At 44.6% G+C, this 14,254-nt stretch overlaps 1 protein-coding gene across 1 annotated transcript in view; it reads left to right on the top strand.

The window, feature by feature from the left end:
* The first annotated feature begins 9,521 nt into the window (after nt 1–9,521).
* The window catches only part of Flrt2 (fibronectin leucine rich transmembrane protein 2), a 97,971-nt gene continuing 93,238 nt past the window's right edge, over nt 9,522–14,254 (top strand). The window contains exon 1 of the mRNA XM_042692757.1: nt 9,522–9,690. The gene's annotated coding sequence lies outside the window, so the exon portion shown is untranslated. The remainder of the gene's footprint in view (nt 9,691–14,254) is intronic.

Below are 14,254 nucleotides of genomic sequence, written 5' to 3'. Positions count from 1 at the left end.
TCCTCACAGATATCTATATATAACTGGATAGAATCAATGGAATAAACCTAATTATTGAATACCTCAAGGAATTGTTAATATGTTGCACATATTCTGTAGATACATGCAAACAATTTGAATTCTGTGATCGAAGAACAAACACCCATCTTATCTTGAGCCATAGTAAACAAAGGCCCTAGGGTTGTAAAAATAGATATTTTTTTTTGTTTTGCAAAAGAATCTGGTGCTTAGAAAACATAATACAAACCAGTACAATTTCTTTGGTCTTCTATGTTCCCAAGCATTTCTTAGAATGATGTTTTTATTTTTGGTCAGTCATGGGGCCTGAACTCTGGGCCTGGTCACTGTCCCTCAGCTCTTCAGCTCAAGGCTAATGTTCTGTCACTTGAGCTACAGCGCCACTTCCGGCTTGTTCTGCTTAGGTGGTGCTGAGGAATCAAACCCAGGGCCTCATGCATGCAAGGCAAGCACTCTACCATTGAGCCACCTTCCCAGCCCCAGAATGATGTATTTCTGAAAAGAATAAAGTGAAAACAACATGTTAGTTTGCATTTTGTTTTACCTCTGAATTTTACCTTTTACATAGATGAATTTAATTACCTTCTCTTTTGAAGAACTAGGGTGCCACTAAGGAATTGCCTAAATGTGTGTTAGTTTTCGGTTTGTATTCTATTCCATATCCCTAATATACTATTCTTAAGATAAAAAGTCCTATTTATTGATGGCATAAGGAACCCTAAGAAGTATTTCACCAAGATTAAATAGTTATAGCTATTGACATTTTCCTTCTTAGGGATGAAAAATAATTTTATGTGGACCTATTTTATAGTGCATATTATTTGCTCTTTTAAAGTGTAAAGCTCAACAATTTTTAGGAAGTTTGTCAATTGGCATATCCATCACTGTGAACCAATTTTAAGACATCATTTTCTTCATGTCATTATCATCCCTCTTAATAGACAATCCCCCTTTTCTCCCCTGGCCCTGCTTTCTCCTGAAGCCAGCAATGTACTTATGGCCTTTGTAGCTTTTTAGTGTCTGTATATTTTCCTACATTAAATATAAAATTTAGCCACACACACTTTCATAATCCCAGTACTCTGGAGATGGAAGCAGATGGATCACAAATTTTAGGCCACCCTGGGCTTTTGAGGCATGGTCTCAAAAGATTAAACAAAAGCAAACTGCAGTCTCCTATGTGTATCTTCTTTCACTGGACATTAGCTTTTCAAGATTCATGCAGCTTCGGGCAAGTGACAATAGTTTGTTGCCCATTTTGCCAAACAATTCCATAATTTGGCTGCACCACATGTGTTTCTCCACTCACCACAGGATAGACAACTAGGTTGTGGTCAGGTTTTGCATATTGTAAACAACGCTACTTAGAATATGTGTGTGGAAGTGTTCGTGTGGACAGGTTCTCGTTTCTTTCAAATAGATCCCTAGAGGTGAAAAAAAATCATGTAGCATATTTCTGTTCAACCTTTAAAGTAACCCTGTTGACAGAAGTGTTTATTATTTTACGGTCTTATCAGTACAATTTCTGTACTCTTTGTTAACACTTGTTATTGTCTGCCTTTTTTATTACAACCCTTTTTAGTCATTATTATGCAGCATTTCATTATGATTTGTGTTCCCCTTTCCTCACTTTGGTTCAAGTCTGTTTAGCTTCTCCTTCTATCATTTTTAAAATCCATTTGTTCAAGACAAATATTTGAGGAAGACACTGTATCTTCAGGGTCATCTAGTTTTTACTTCAGAGATAATTGAAAAAAAAAAAAACAGAATCCTTTTGGATTTATCTACAAGCGTGAGAACAAATATTCTTCCTCTGAAAAAAGAAAACATAAGCCAAGTGTCAGTGGCTTGTGCCTATAATCCTAGCTACTCAGGAGGCTGAGATCTGAGGATCGAGAGAGATTTGAAGCCAGCCTAAGGAGAAAAGTTCACCAATTATTGAAAACTGAAGTGGCACTGTGGTTCAGAGTGGTAGAGTACTAACTTTGAGCAAAAGAGCTTGGCGACAATGTCCAAGCCCTGAGTTCAAGCCCCACAAACAGCAAAAAGCAAAGAGAAGAGAAGGGAAGGGAAGGGAAGGGAAGGGAAGGGATGGGAAGGGAAGGGAAGGGAAGAGAGAAGAAAGGAAGGAAGGGAGGGAGGGGGGGAGGGAGGGAGGGAAGGAAGGAGGGAGGAAGGAAGGAAGGGAGGGAAGGAGGGAGGGAAAAGAAAAGAAAGGAAAGAAAAAGTAAAAGAGAAAGAAAAAGGAAAAGGAAAAGAAAAGTGTATAGTGGGCAATGGGCCAAACTAGATATTTATAACACCATTGTATGATACACAAAATTAACTGTATAGGTGGAGGAATCTGGGACAACCACTGAGAAATATTACCTGTAAGTCTTGACCATAAAGTATCGAATGATTTCCTGGGTCTTAATTGGTCAACAGAACTTCCTACCCCTTGATCTAAAGACTGTCTTCAGGATAGGTAACAAATTCTAGTTGCTGCTTCATTGTGAACTTGAATATGTAAATTGCACTTTTTCTTTGTCAAGGTGGATGTTGAGTGGTGCTCTCACGTAAAATAACTCAGGAATGTTTTAAGGGATAAAGACTCAGCAGATGGAAGCTTAACTTTCCACCAACTCTATTCTATACTCCAGAGCAGTATATGTGCCATTTAAAACATAACACTATACCATTCATAAGGCATTACATTAAAAGGAAGAGGGAAACTCTGTAATATAAATATGAGAATACAGAAATAAAAACTTGACCAACAGAATGATGCCAACCTTTCTGTGGCTTGACATTGTGAGTAAGATCAACTAGAAATCTCCTCAGAACATCAAGAAAATTGGAAGGATTTTTCCAAAATTATGTGTCAAATGTCTTCTCTAGAAAAAAAAAAAGCCTTGTCAAGCCAATAAAATAGATACATACACACATCCATACATAAACACGCTAGCAGCCATAATCTCACTTTAGTGTTCTCTCTCTATATATGTATATGTATATGTGTGTGTATATATATATATGTGTGTGTGTATATATGTATATATACAAAATTGTATGAAGAGGTTAATACTCAGTGAAATGGTTTATAAAAACAGTGCATCTTATCTTTCATGCTTAAGAAAAATTTGATTCCTTCTCCAGTAAAGATCAAACATCAAATACTACTAAATGACTTATATTCACAGTAAACAATTTAGGATTATTTACAAAACACTGACCTACTTGGGATTTTTAAAGTGAAAATACAACGACAGAAAAAGACACTTTCTGTGAGAAACTCTTTATTTAGATTTTTTATTATCAAACTTTAGCTTGATTTTATATTTCAAAAGTAGTTTCAGTGGAGAAAGAGAACACATGAAAACCAAGTTGTTCCAACCGAATAAGTAAATGAGATAGCTAAAGCTGGGAAACTCAAACATTAAAATAAATTTAAGAATACAATGGAGAAACAAAAGAAAAGAACCATTTGTAAAACTTTACACTTCTGTTAGTTAAGGAGTGTGAAAGAAAATCAGCGAAGCAATTTACTTAAATTTTTAATGCTATACTGCAAGATAAAGCGCAGAATTCCCAGAGTTGAGGAAGTTTATTTCTTGGATAGGTTAAAACTTGGTAGTAAAAGATAGTATCTGATGGCATTATGAGGAGGAGCTGTGTAGAGGCTTAGCATTTCTTCTATACTATTGTGCATGAAGAAGGGTTTAGTAATAGCTCAAGAGAGAGATCTGGGGATTAATGTTCAAAGCCAGCCAGGAGAGGGAAGGCCATAGGATTGTTATCTCCAAATTAAATGCCACAAAACTCAGGTGTAGAGCTGTGGCTCAAGTGGTAGAGTGCCAGCTTTGAATGCAAAAGTTAAGGGACAGAACCTTCTGAGTTCAAGCTGTAGTACCAGCAAACATATACCCTCCCCCCCCACACACACATACACACATAGAATTAATGACCTACATAATACTTTGTGGAACAGCATATATTGGATATCATGCAGAGTAAAATAGATGTTGTGTGAAATTATGTCCAGCAAAACACAATTATATAAAATAATGACTTCATTCTTATTTGAGCTTCAAACTCACCTCAGGAGATCCTTATGCATGTACCCTAAAGGATAGATTTACTTGATTTTTCTTATTCTTTAGGAGGGAAACTGAGACACTGATTCACAGTAACTGATTTCTTGATAAGATGATGGAGACTTGAAGTGAGAACTTCCAAGTGCAAGTTTAGAGTTCTTTGTAATTGTCCCAGCTCAAGTGAGGCTGTTCAGATATTGTCCAAGAAGAGTCATTTTTGCAAATGGTCTCTGCCCTTCTAAGGGATAGAAATGAACGTTTTAGTATGTCAATATATGAGGAGACAAAATAAATGTCAGTATTAACTCAAAATCTTATACACACTAACTTAAATGTTTTCTTTGAATAAAATGTCACCTCCCTTCATCAGAATGATAGTTTGATACAGAAACCTCAGTATTTTCCCAGTTTCCCACAAAGGCAGCATCTAGAATCAAATAAGTCACTGGATAGTTCCTTCATCTCTTTTTATACCTCCTTCCAAAAGGCATTTCTTTCCTCAATTATTCCTCCTGGTGCAGTTGGAAAATGTTTGTACCAAGTTTTTGCCAGCTTCCCTTTGGAACACAGAGCAACTACTTACCAAATGGCAGGTTTATGTAAGAGGAAATCTCCATGGTTTAATGTGCTTTTGTTTCCTGTCACTTTATACCTTCTGTTTTTGTTCATCTATAATCATCTTGTAACCTGCATAGAAAAGCAAAGGACCCAAGGCATGAAAAAATGAATATTCAAGCATTTTCAGATACACTGGTTTTCTAATTCCTGGACTAAAGGGCTTTCGCTGAGATAGGATACTTCAGTAGCTGGCAATGCTGCATGCAAAAGACTGGATATAAAATTAATTCCATAAAGTCCCCTGTAAAAATCAGTATAGTCACAGAACTTCAGCATCATTTGAGTGGGGCTTTATCTTTTAGAAAGAACCTATTTCAGGGTACTAATGGACTTTGCACATATCCAAATTGCTATATTTTTGTAGTGAGCATGCAATTATTCACCCATTAGACAGAGTTTGATCATATAGGGACTGGCAGTGTGTGTCAAAGGCCTGCTACATGGGTTTTTGGTTTTGTTTTCAAATGTTTGGTGTGAATACATTAATTGTACACTAGAGCATGACATTTCAAAATACGAAGTCACAGAACTGCCCAAAACAGGTCCCATTCACACACACAAAAAGGATTTCATAGATTAGGTATATTTTCTACTCATGAGAGAAGAAAAGCTATCTTTCCACTGTACACTAGCCCTGGATTTCCTTTCAGTGGTCCTCACCACAGAAGAAAGGAGATATTTCTCTCTACCTATTAGAAATTTTATTTATGAAAGTCCAAGCAGTTTTTGAGCATATACCAGTTAAAAAGTGCTGTATTAGATATTAGGGTAAACATCAGAGAAGTAAAGCCCACTTAATTCTAGTGATCTAGGATAGTGACTGAGACCGAACGTAGTTCTACAATAGATTATAATCAAGTGTTTAGAGCTAAAATCACTTTAGAGAAGAATGAAATTGACAGGAGTTAGTCTGATGGATGTCACTTTTCCATCAAAGAGTGAAAAATTTCAACCAACAAGAAATATATTCAATGGAATTAGAATACAAAAAAAGGAAACATTTCTAAAAGCATAACCAAGGCTTAGGTAATAAACTGGCTCTCAGAACTATAAAACATAGCTTAGCTGAAAATGGCTTCAACATAAGCAGACAGAGATCATTGAGCACTTGCCTTGAGAAAATATTTGGGTGCCTTTCCTAAATTCTACATGGGAAGAATTTCCTAGGTGACTGTTCCTGAGAGAATTTTATTTATTGGAGTGTTCTTGGGTTACATTCACTGCTTATTTTGTTCATCTGAGGACTCTAGATTCATGGTTGAGGGCTAGACTTAGTGATTTCCTTTCCAAAGAAAGTAAACATGGAAAAGGCAAGCAGATAGCTTTATATCAGAGAAAACAGAACAGTGTCTTAGAGTATTAACACTGTAAGTGACACCTGACTATGTAATTAGTAAGGCATTCCACCAATGATATTTTGTCACAAAATCCATAATGAGTGATCAAGAGAAAATATCAGATGGTCACAGATAAAGTGACATTCAACAAACTCTCTGATCATTGCTTTACAAAACTCAGGATCAAAAACACAAGGAAGAATAAAGAGAACAGAAAGATTTGATACTTCAATGCCATAAAGTATTCACAGTGGGACATGATTATCAGTGAGAATAAGATGAAATAAAGCTACAGCGAGATGGGCATTGGTGGCTCACACTTGTAATCTTAGCTACTAAGAAGGCTGAGGTCTGAGAATCACAGTTTGAAGCCAGCCAAAGAAGGAAAGTCTGTGAGACTCTTATCTCCCTGAAGTGGCACTATGGCTCAAGTGATAGAGCGCTAGCCTTGAGCAAAAGGAGCTCAGGGACAGTGCCCAGGCCCAGAGTTCAAGCTCCAGGGCCACACAACAATGTAGTCTGGAGCTCAGTTAATAATACGGAATAGTGCTGGTTTCACGATTTTGATATTTAGAGATAATGTAGGATGATAATATCTGCTAAAGCTGGCAATGTTGAGATTGATATGTGATTTTGTTTGCACTGAAGGCTAAAACTATGTGATGTAATTATAATACCACCAACAATACATTTTAAAGCATGTTTTACCTATGGCAACTTATAATGGGACAATTTTAGGATGATAGCTTAAGAATAATTAATATTCACTTTCCAAATGTAAAACAACAACAACAGCAACAGCAACAGTAGCACAACAGAACTGAACTTCTTGAAGATCAAAGTCATCTGTGCCTAGAATTTATGTGGTCTTGTAAGCTAGACAATAGAAAGACAAATCAGGAGTGTGTGTGTGTGTGTGTGTGTGTGTGTGTGTGTGTGTGTGTGTGTGTGTGAAAAATGGTGTAAGAAATTCCAGGGTAAATGTAAAGAATTTGAGAAAACAATCAAATTTCAGTTGCATTGAGAACCCTATGAAGGCCTAAAAGATCACGAATAACTAAAGAGGAAAACTTCTGACTTTAGAATCTCCCAGATTTACTATTTGATTTCTTTTCCGCATTCTGCTCTACTCTTGTGTATTAGTGACGGTTTCTCACTAGAAAAAAGTACCCTAATGGTCACAGTTTTGTGAGTCTGCAAAATCATTGTCATTTGGAGCCTGTTTACTACATCCTGTTCTTCAGGCTCCTCTGGCTCAAATCTCACACATTACTAGATCTGATGGACAGGGAGGTCATATGGATAAGAAATTTATCACAACAATTTTCCTTATGTATGCATATTTATATTTCCCCCTTTTTACTTTCTTTGGCTTGATTGCTCCTAAGTTAAGGAAAGGAGTGTGGAAGAAATGGATAGACTTTAGTAGGAAGAACACGCAACATTGTCTTTATATGATTTCAAAAAAAAATATACATTCTGTATATCCACAGTCATCCTCTCTCACGGTTTTTAGACTCTTTCACTTCTCAGCAGCATAGATCAGAAAGTAAGGTCCCTGTAAAGTTCCATTTTGTCACGAAAGACAATTGTATTGTTAAAGATGACTTCTTTATACTTCCCTCTCAGATCAGAGTACGAAAAGAAGAATCTCACACCAACACTTAGGTACCTTTACAGAAGGAAAGGTATGTTTAAAAGCAACTATTTAAAAGGAACTATTCTGAAATGTAGGTTTCCCTGTCCTTCAGGAAGCCCTCAGAGCTATTCCTGTGCTTTGCTGCCACCTTGGCAAACTAGAAGGATTTGCACCAGAATTCTTCACTGGGAGGGCTGAAAGCACCGCTTGCTGCTTCTCGGCGCTGGCTGGGCTCAGACAGGCATTTGAAGTGTTTATTATGATTCAATTGGCTCTGATATGTTGCAAAGAGCAATTAGAGTATCTATCCTATGGGGGGAAAAAGCACACTTTCCTCTTCTTAAAATAACTCAGTTACAAAACCGATCCACGTGCTACCCTCTGAGTACTTTTCAAAGATTTCCTCTTTCTTTAACCCAGAATGGAGACAGGAAAGACGCGATGATGACTATGTATTATGGAAGTTTGTGCGCTGAGGGAAGTCCTGGCTCATTTGGGTGTGACGGTGGCAGCCAAAGCGCTGGGTGGACATTTTTCTCTAAGTTTCCATTGCGTGTTTGCCGTGATGACTCGCTCCCCATTGCAGTTAACTTCTGGGGAGAACAGGGTGGCTAGTGAAAGGTAGTTACTAATTGAGATGAGGTAAATTCTCTGTGCAAGGAAAAGTATGTTCTCTATTTTCATCTGCTCCAAAGGAGCTGGGCAAACACTGCTGATCCGAATCCAGACCTTTAAAGCCGAGTTACTCTTAAAATATTGGAATTTATTATTATTGTTGCTATTTTTATTTTGCTGTATTTTGTTTGTGCTGCCTCTATTTTTAGTCTTTCTGTTTGTCTCTATGTCTGTATGTCTGATTTTCTCCCCTCGCCTCTCCGTCCTTCCTCTTCAATTCTCCATTCACCTCTTCCTTATCTGCAGGTTTCTTCCTTCTGGTTACTTCTACCTTCTGGGTGTAAGAGGATATCTTTGCCATTTGAAAACGTGTCATTTGGCTAACTTGTGCGCTCCAGATAGGCAGGTCGGAGGCCCCCTTCCCGATGGTTTCATTTAAATTGGCATGAATAGGTAGGTGCCTTCCTCTCTAATGCAGCTTTAAAAAAAATCCTGGAGCTAGAATCACAGACATAGGTTTGCCAATCTTCAAAGCAGGAGCTAGGAGAAGAAGTAATCCGAAGGAGAGAGAGATCGAGTAGCAAAATATAATAATAATAATAATAGTAATAATAATAAATTTGCTGCAACTTCAATAAATCAGGTAACTGGAGGCAAAAATTAAAAAAAAAAAATAAAGGCTCTATGGCTGAGTCTGGTCCCGATGAAACGTTCAGGCTGGTTCTCCCCTTCCTCCCTCCCCTGAGTCTGGCACTGGAAGCCCACCTCTGGCTCGGGGCCTCCAGACAGCAGCACACCCACTGGAAACGCACGTGAACAAAGCTCCGGCGCCCCAGGAGCTGCGCGTGCGGTTTCCTAGTGAATTCCAGCTTCTCTGGGGAGCTGCAGGAGCACACAGGGTTAAGTTAGTTCCCTCCCCGGTAGGAGGGAGAGAGGAGGGGAAAGAATCACACAACCATTGCTGGCTGGGTCCCTTGTCTCTCTAGTTGTATGTTCGAAACCTGTCGCCATCACTTAGGAGTTGGGCATCCTCCACGGTCACGGCGGAAGAGCTGGGGCTCGGACCTAACCTCCCTCCCGGGGCCGCAATCTCTGCACCAACCTGCTGGGCTTCCAGGCACCCCCCGGTGCCTCTCTGGTCCTCCATCCCCTGGAAGTCCCGCAGCCGCTAGACAAGACAACTCGGGGCCAGCCTTCGGTGTCCACCAGCGAGCCCGAGGACCTGGGTTGCAGTTCTCAACGATGGGCAAGAGGGACCTTGACGGCGACCCCTAAAACAATACCATGCCCCGGGAGCCCCGCTTCTACCGCGTCAGCTTCTTCCCTCTCCACCTCCCCGACCCAGTCGGATTCGGATGAGCGCTCGCGGAGGAGACTCGGCCGCCAGGTAAAGGAGGGACTGCGGTGCCAGGTGAAGTTTCTAGTCATCTCCCTTATCCGTGGCTAAGCGGACACCATGAGGTGTGTGGATGGAGAGGAGTATTCGGGGGTGGTCACTCGGGTGCGTGTTCTTTATACTGGGAAGGAAAACGAGCTGTCTAGGTCCACCCAGACTTTGCAGGGACATTACCCTCAAAGTCCCATCTGCTTCCTCCGAGGAGTTTTTGAAACTGAGCTCTGGGTAAGAGCGCTCATTTCCTTGCCTGTTAGAAACATCGATTTTTAAACGGAGTCTTTCTGAGCCTCTAAGCTGTACCGGGAGTCCTGGCTGATTTTTTTTTTTTCCTTCCAAAAATGAATGAATCTTAACTTCCCCAAGAAACAACCGGCTGTCCCCATGAGCATTTAATGTCACCAATGCTATTATCCAGCGGTTATATCTCAAACTGGATCCTGCCCCCCCCCTCCCCTCAATATTCCAGGCCCTATATTAGAGGCTAGGTGTGGACACACACGCTTGTGTGTGCACGCTCGCGCGCGCTCTTGATCGCTGCTTGTGTTTGTGCATGTGGGTTATCCAAAACCAAGTCCCTCTCCAACCCTGCCAGTCCTTCCCAGGGCTAGCAGTCACTGAGCTGGGGCCGTTGCGCTTGGCTGGTGAGCTAGAGGCGGTGGCGAAGTGGCTTGGAGCTCAGGCTGAATCTCGATCTTGTTCAGGGACCTTGCACTTTGGGCTCTGTGACACAGGAACCCCTCCTGTAGCGCCCCCTCCCCCCAGCCCCTGGCGCTGAAGGCAGAGACAGGAAACCCAGGCCCTGTGGTTGGAGCAGGATCTAGTCAGCTGCCCCCCAAGACCACCGGTGTGGGGGTTCCAGGAAAGATCCCTCCGCCAAGCTGACCAGTCTAGGACTGACCCTGGCATTTTCAGTGCTGCTGTGGTCATCGCTCTTTCATAATCAGGGTGATGATCGAGGTAGGGAAGTTATATGTAGGGTAGGGAGTCAGCAAGATCTAGGCTGGCTGGGGCAGGACACACCCACAGTTTGTGCCTGGAAAACTCCTGGAGCAGGCAAAAGGCTCAGGCCTTGGCAATTTGCTGGTGTGGGCTGAAGCCACCCCTGCTGTCATCACTAGTGCGTTTTGTTCCTGGAACCTCCCAGCAAGCTGGCACTCAGAGTCCATTGGTCTGTGATTAGCGCCCCCCATCAGCGCCCCATCCTTTGCTGGATCTTTGTCAGTCGTCCTGTCCTTTGATACCGGAGATAAGCATGTATCTATCTATCTGGCCATAGACCTGCCCTGCGCGCATCATGTACGGTCCCACATGCACACGAACACACACATGTACACGCGCACACGCACACACACACACACACACACAAGCGTTTTCCTAGTCAGCTTTGCCTAATGCAATAGGAACGGAGGCAGGCGCTGGTGAACTCTAGTGAGTGTGTGTGCCCGTGTGAGCGTTTGTGTAAACTCGCGTGTCTGGGTGGATTCATGCCTGGTTTGGGAGACAGACCAGTCGCTTCTCTAAGTCAGTTGTCTTGACTTAGGCGCTCAGAAGAAGGTAGACACAACAGGAATGGAAAGGAATTAAAAACACGAAAGTGGTGCCAAATGACTCAGGCTTTGAACTCAGGACCCTGGGGTGTGTCAGGAAATCGTCTCCAGACAGTTGCAGACACCGCCCTGGTGTCTCTCTCTCTCATAACTCCAGGACGTGAGTGAATCCCTGAAGTGTGGGTCCCAGGGGCGGATTTTAAACTTGCTGGTTGTATCTTGTTCTGGCCCCACCAGCCGTGCATTTCCGCGCACTGCAACGCTTGCCTGAGGCTCTTTCTCCCTCTTCTGTTCAGATTCAGCCTCTCCTTGGACTTACTCAAACAAGGTAGCAACTTTACTGGAGGCAGGAGGAACAAACCAGAACCCAGGCTCCAAGAAAGAGACCCGTGCTAGCTCTTTTATTTTACTCTTTAATCTTTGTAAAGGGATTTTAGAGTGGAAACCTTCTCTGTATACAAATGGGCCTTCTTTAACTGACCAGCCTGTTTCCCAAAGGTTTGAGGCTCAAAATTTTTGGCTGTCCACTGCAATCTCTGGGGACAAGCGATCTATTGAACGGATGCTCTCAGCAGTAGCATCCAGGATAGGAAAACGTGGAGGTGTTTAACATGCTCATATTAAACTTTGGATTATTTTCTCAATTAAAGTGCATTTAAGAAGGGACGAGGGATAAGGGAATTCGGGATGGGTTGTGTGTGTGTGGGGGGGCATCATCAAGATTGCCCGCATTTGAAATAACGCCATTTTGGTTGAGAGACTTCCTATATTTCTACCCTCTAATCTCACATTTCCATCATTTTCTCGGAGTCTTGGAGTTTAAGTAATAATAGATCCTCCCTTCCTGCAAGTATTTCAAACAAGCAAGGAGGGAAATCTCTTTCAGGATTCAGGGGGTGGCATTATTTCTTAAAGACGGGGAGGAGGGGAAGGTCGGGGGCGCTCCTAGGCAGCCTGGAGAGGAGTGAGTGGTCTGATCCAGGTGGCATCCACAGGGCTTAGTACCCTGTAACTCTCTCCAGGGAAGACAGGGTTAAAAAAAATCTGTCTGACTTTGCCTCTTGGAAAGCCTTGGGTCTCACCCGCTCCTCCCCAGCATTCTTTAAACCAGAAAAAAAAAAAAGTGGGAGGGACTCCGTGAGGGAGGGAGAGAGGGAGGGAAGGAGGGAGAGAGAACCGGGAGAGGGAAGCAGAGAAAGAGGGCGTCCAAGAGGGGAGCGCGCGCCAGAGTGCGAGGGACGGAGGGAGGGCGCGGAGGAGCGCGGGAGCCGCGGAGGCGATCCTGCGAATTCATTACTGTAAACATCTCCCCGGGTGTGTGTGTGTGTGTGAGTGTGTGTGTGTGAGTGTGGGGGGGGGGGGTGTCAGGAGGTGTGGGGGTGGGGGACCTCGGCGCCTACATTAGCCCGATCACCGAGGATTGAAGCAGCAGTTGGGGCTGAGCCGCCTTCACCGCCGGTCGGGGTGGGCGCACTTGGAGCGAGCCCCGCGCGCCCAGCCTCCTCCTCTTCCCGGCGCAGCCCGCCGCCGTTCAGCCGAGGGCGGGGGGGGGGGGGGTGCGCACTCCCTTCCCGGGGTGTGTGTAGGGACGCGGGGAGGGGGGTTCTCCCAGGAGCGCCCCACCTCGCTCTCCCGCCGATCCCGGGCTCCTCCGTCCGTCCTCACCACGAGGCGTCCCGGCTGCGCTTGGCACCGCCTTCCCCGCCCCCCGGAGCGAGCGAGCGAGCGAGCCGAGAGGAAAGTGGCATGCCCCAGCCCTGCAGTCGGAGGTGGCGGAGGCCGGGGGGAGACGATGCCGCCGCGGCTCCGTAGGGGACTTCGGCGAGAGCGAGCGAGGCGAGCGGGGCGCCCGGGCGCCGGCTGGCTGCGGGGAGACGCGCGCCGCTCCGAGGCTCCGGCTTCCGCCGCTCCCCTGCGCCCCAACGCTGCCGCCGCCGCCGCCGCCGCTGCGGGCGACCGGGCTCGGCTCCGGCAGCCGCCGCCACCGCCGTCACCGCCGCCGCCGCCGCCCCGGACCCCTCACAAAAGTTTGGATCTCGGGGAGGCCACAGCGCCGGGCAGAATTACCAGCGGGGCTGGCAGGAGACCTCCAGAACCTTCCCAGGTAAAGCGCACCCCTAACTTTTCCTCCCTGGCACGCAGCCTCTCGCTCGCTGCCCCGTGGTAAGGGGGGGCTCGGAGAGGAAGGCGAAGTTCAGGAATCCGAGGGAGGGGCGCAGCGCTTTGGGCCAGACCCCCTCAGTCATGGGGCAGGGGCCCCGGGCGCTTCCCCGAGGCTTGGTAGGCAACGGTGGCTGGGCGGGTGGGGGGGGGGCGGCAGGCGAACCCCCTTCCCCCACGGGTGGATGATGATCCTGGGCCCCAGCTGGTGCCTCATCTCTGACGGCTCTTAGCAAATTTGGAGTGTGAATTCAAAGAAAATGATGGATGTGTTCCACTCATCAGCATTCCCGCGGTCTCTCACTCCTATTTGATTATATGTATATGTGGGCATGCATATATTTATTTAACGATTCGAACCTCTTCTCACTTGCCTGTTTTAGTGTAGCTGGCCCAAGACTTAGGACCCTCAAAGGTGTGGAGACTGCTAGCATAGGGGAAAATGGCTTTCTCCCTCCTGACATCCCTGAACCCCACCCCCACCCCTTCCTCCAGTCCTCCCCTCCTTCCCCTCCTTTCGCCTCCTGGCATCATAAAATGGGAACTTTAGAAGTCAGGTTTATTTTTGAGGGAGTGGAAGGAAATGCTGAAGTGATTTTGAAATAATTATCTGTGTGTGTGTGTGTGTGTGTGTGTGTGTGTGTGTTTCCTGGGGCTGAGGGTTAGGGGTGTTACAGAAAGGCAGATTTTTTTCTTTCTTTCTTTCTTATTAGCCTGGTGCTTGGTAGTGCCTGGGAAGCCAGAGTGGCTACTCTGCCTGTGCGCTCACGCTCACGCTAGGGCTGGGGCTCCCGGAGAGATCTGTTTCCTGAACAGCAGATTTAGTTAGACTAAGAAAATAGCCGCAG

This window comes from Dipodomys spectabilis, unplaced genomic scaffold, assembly GCF_019054845.1.
Source record: "Dipodomys spectabilis isolate Male_0828 unplaced genomic scaffold, ASM1905484v1 ptg000157l, whole genome shotgun sequence".
In the NCBI taxonomy this organism is placed as follows: domain Eukaryota; kingdom Metazoa; phylum Chordata; class Mammalia; order Rodentia; family Heteromyidae; genus Dipodomys; species Dipodomys spectabilis.
The sequence above is the reverse complement of the archived record's forward strand: the minus strand, read 5'-3'. Positions and strand labels throughout refer to the sequence as shown.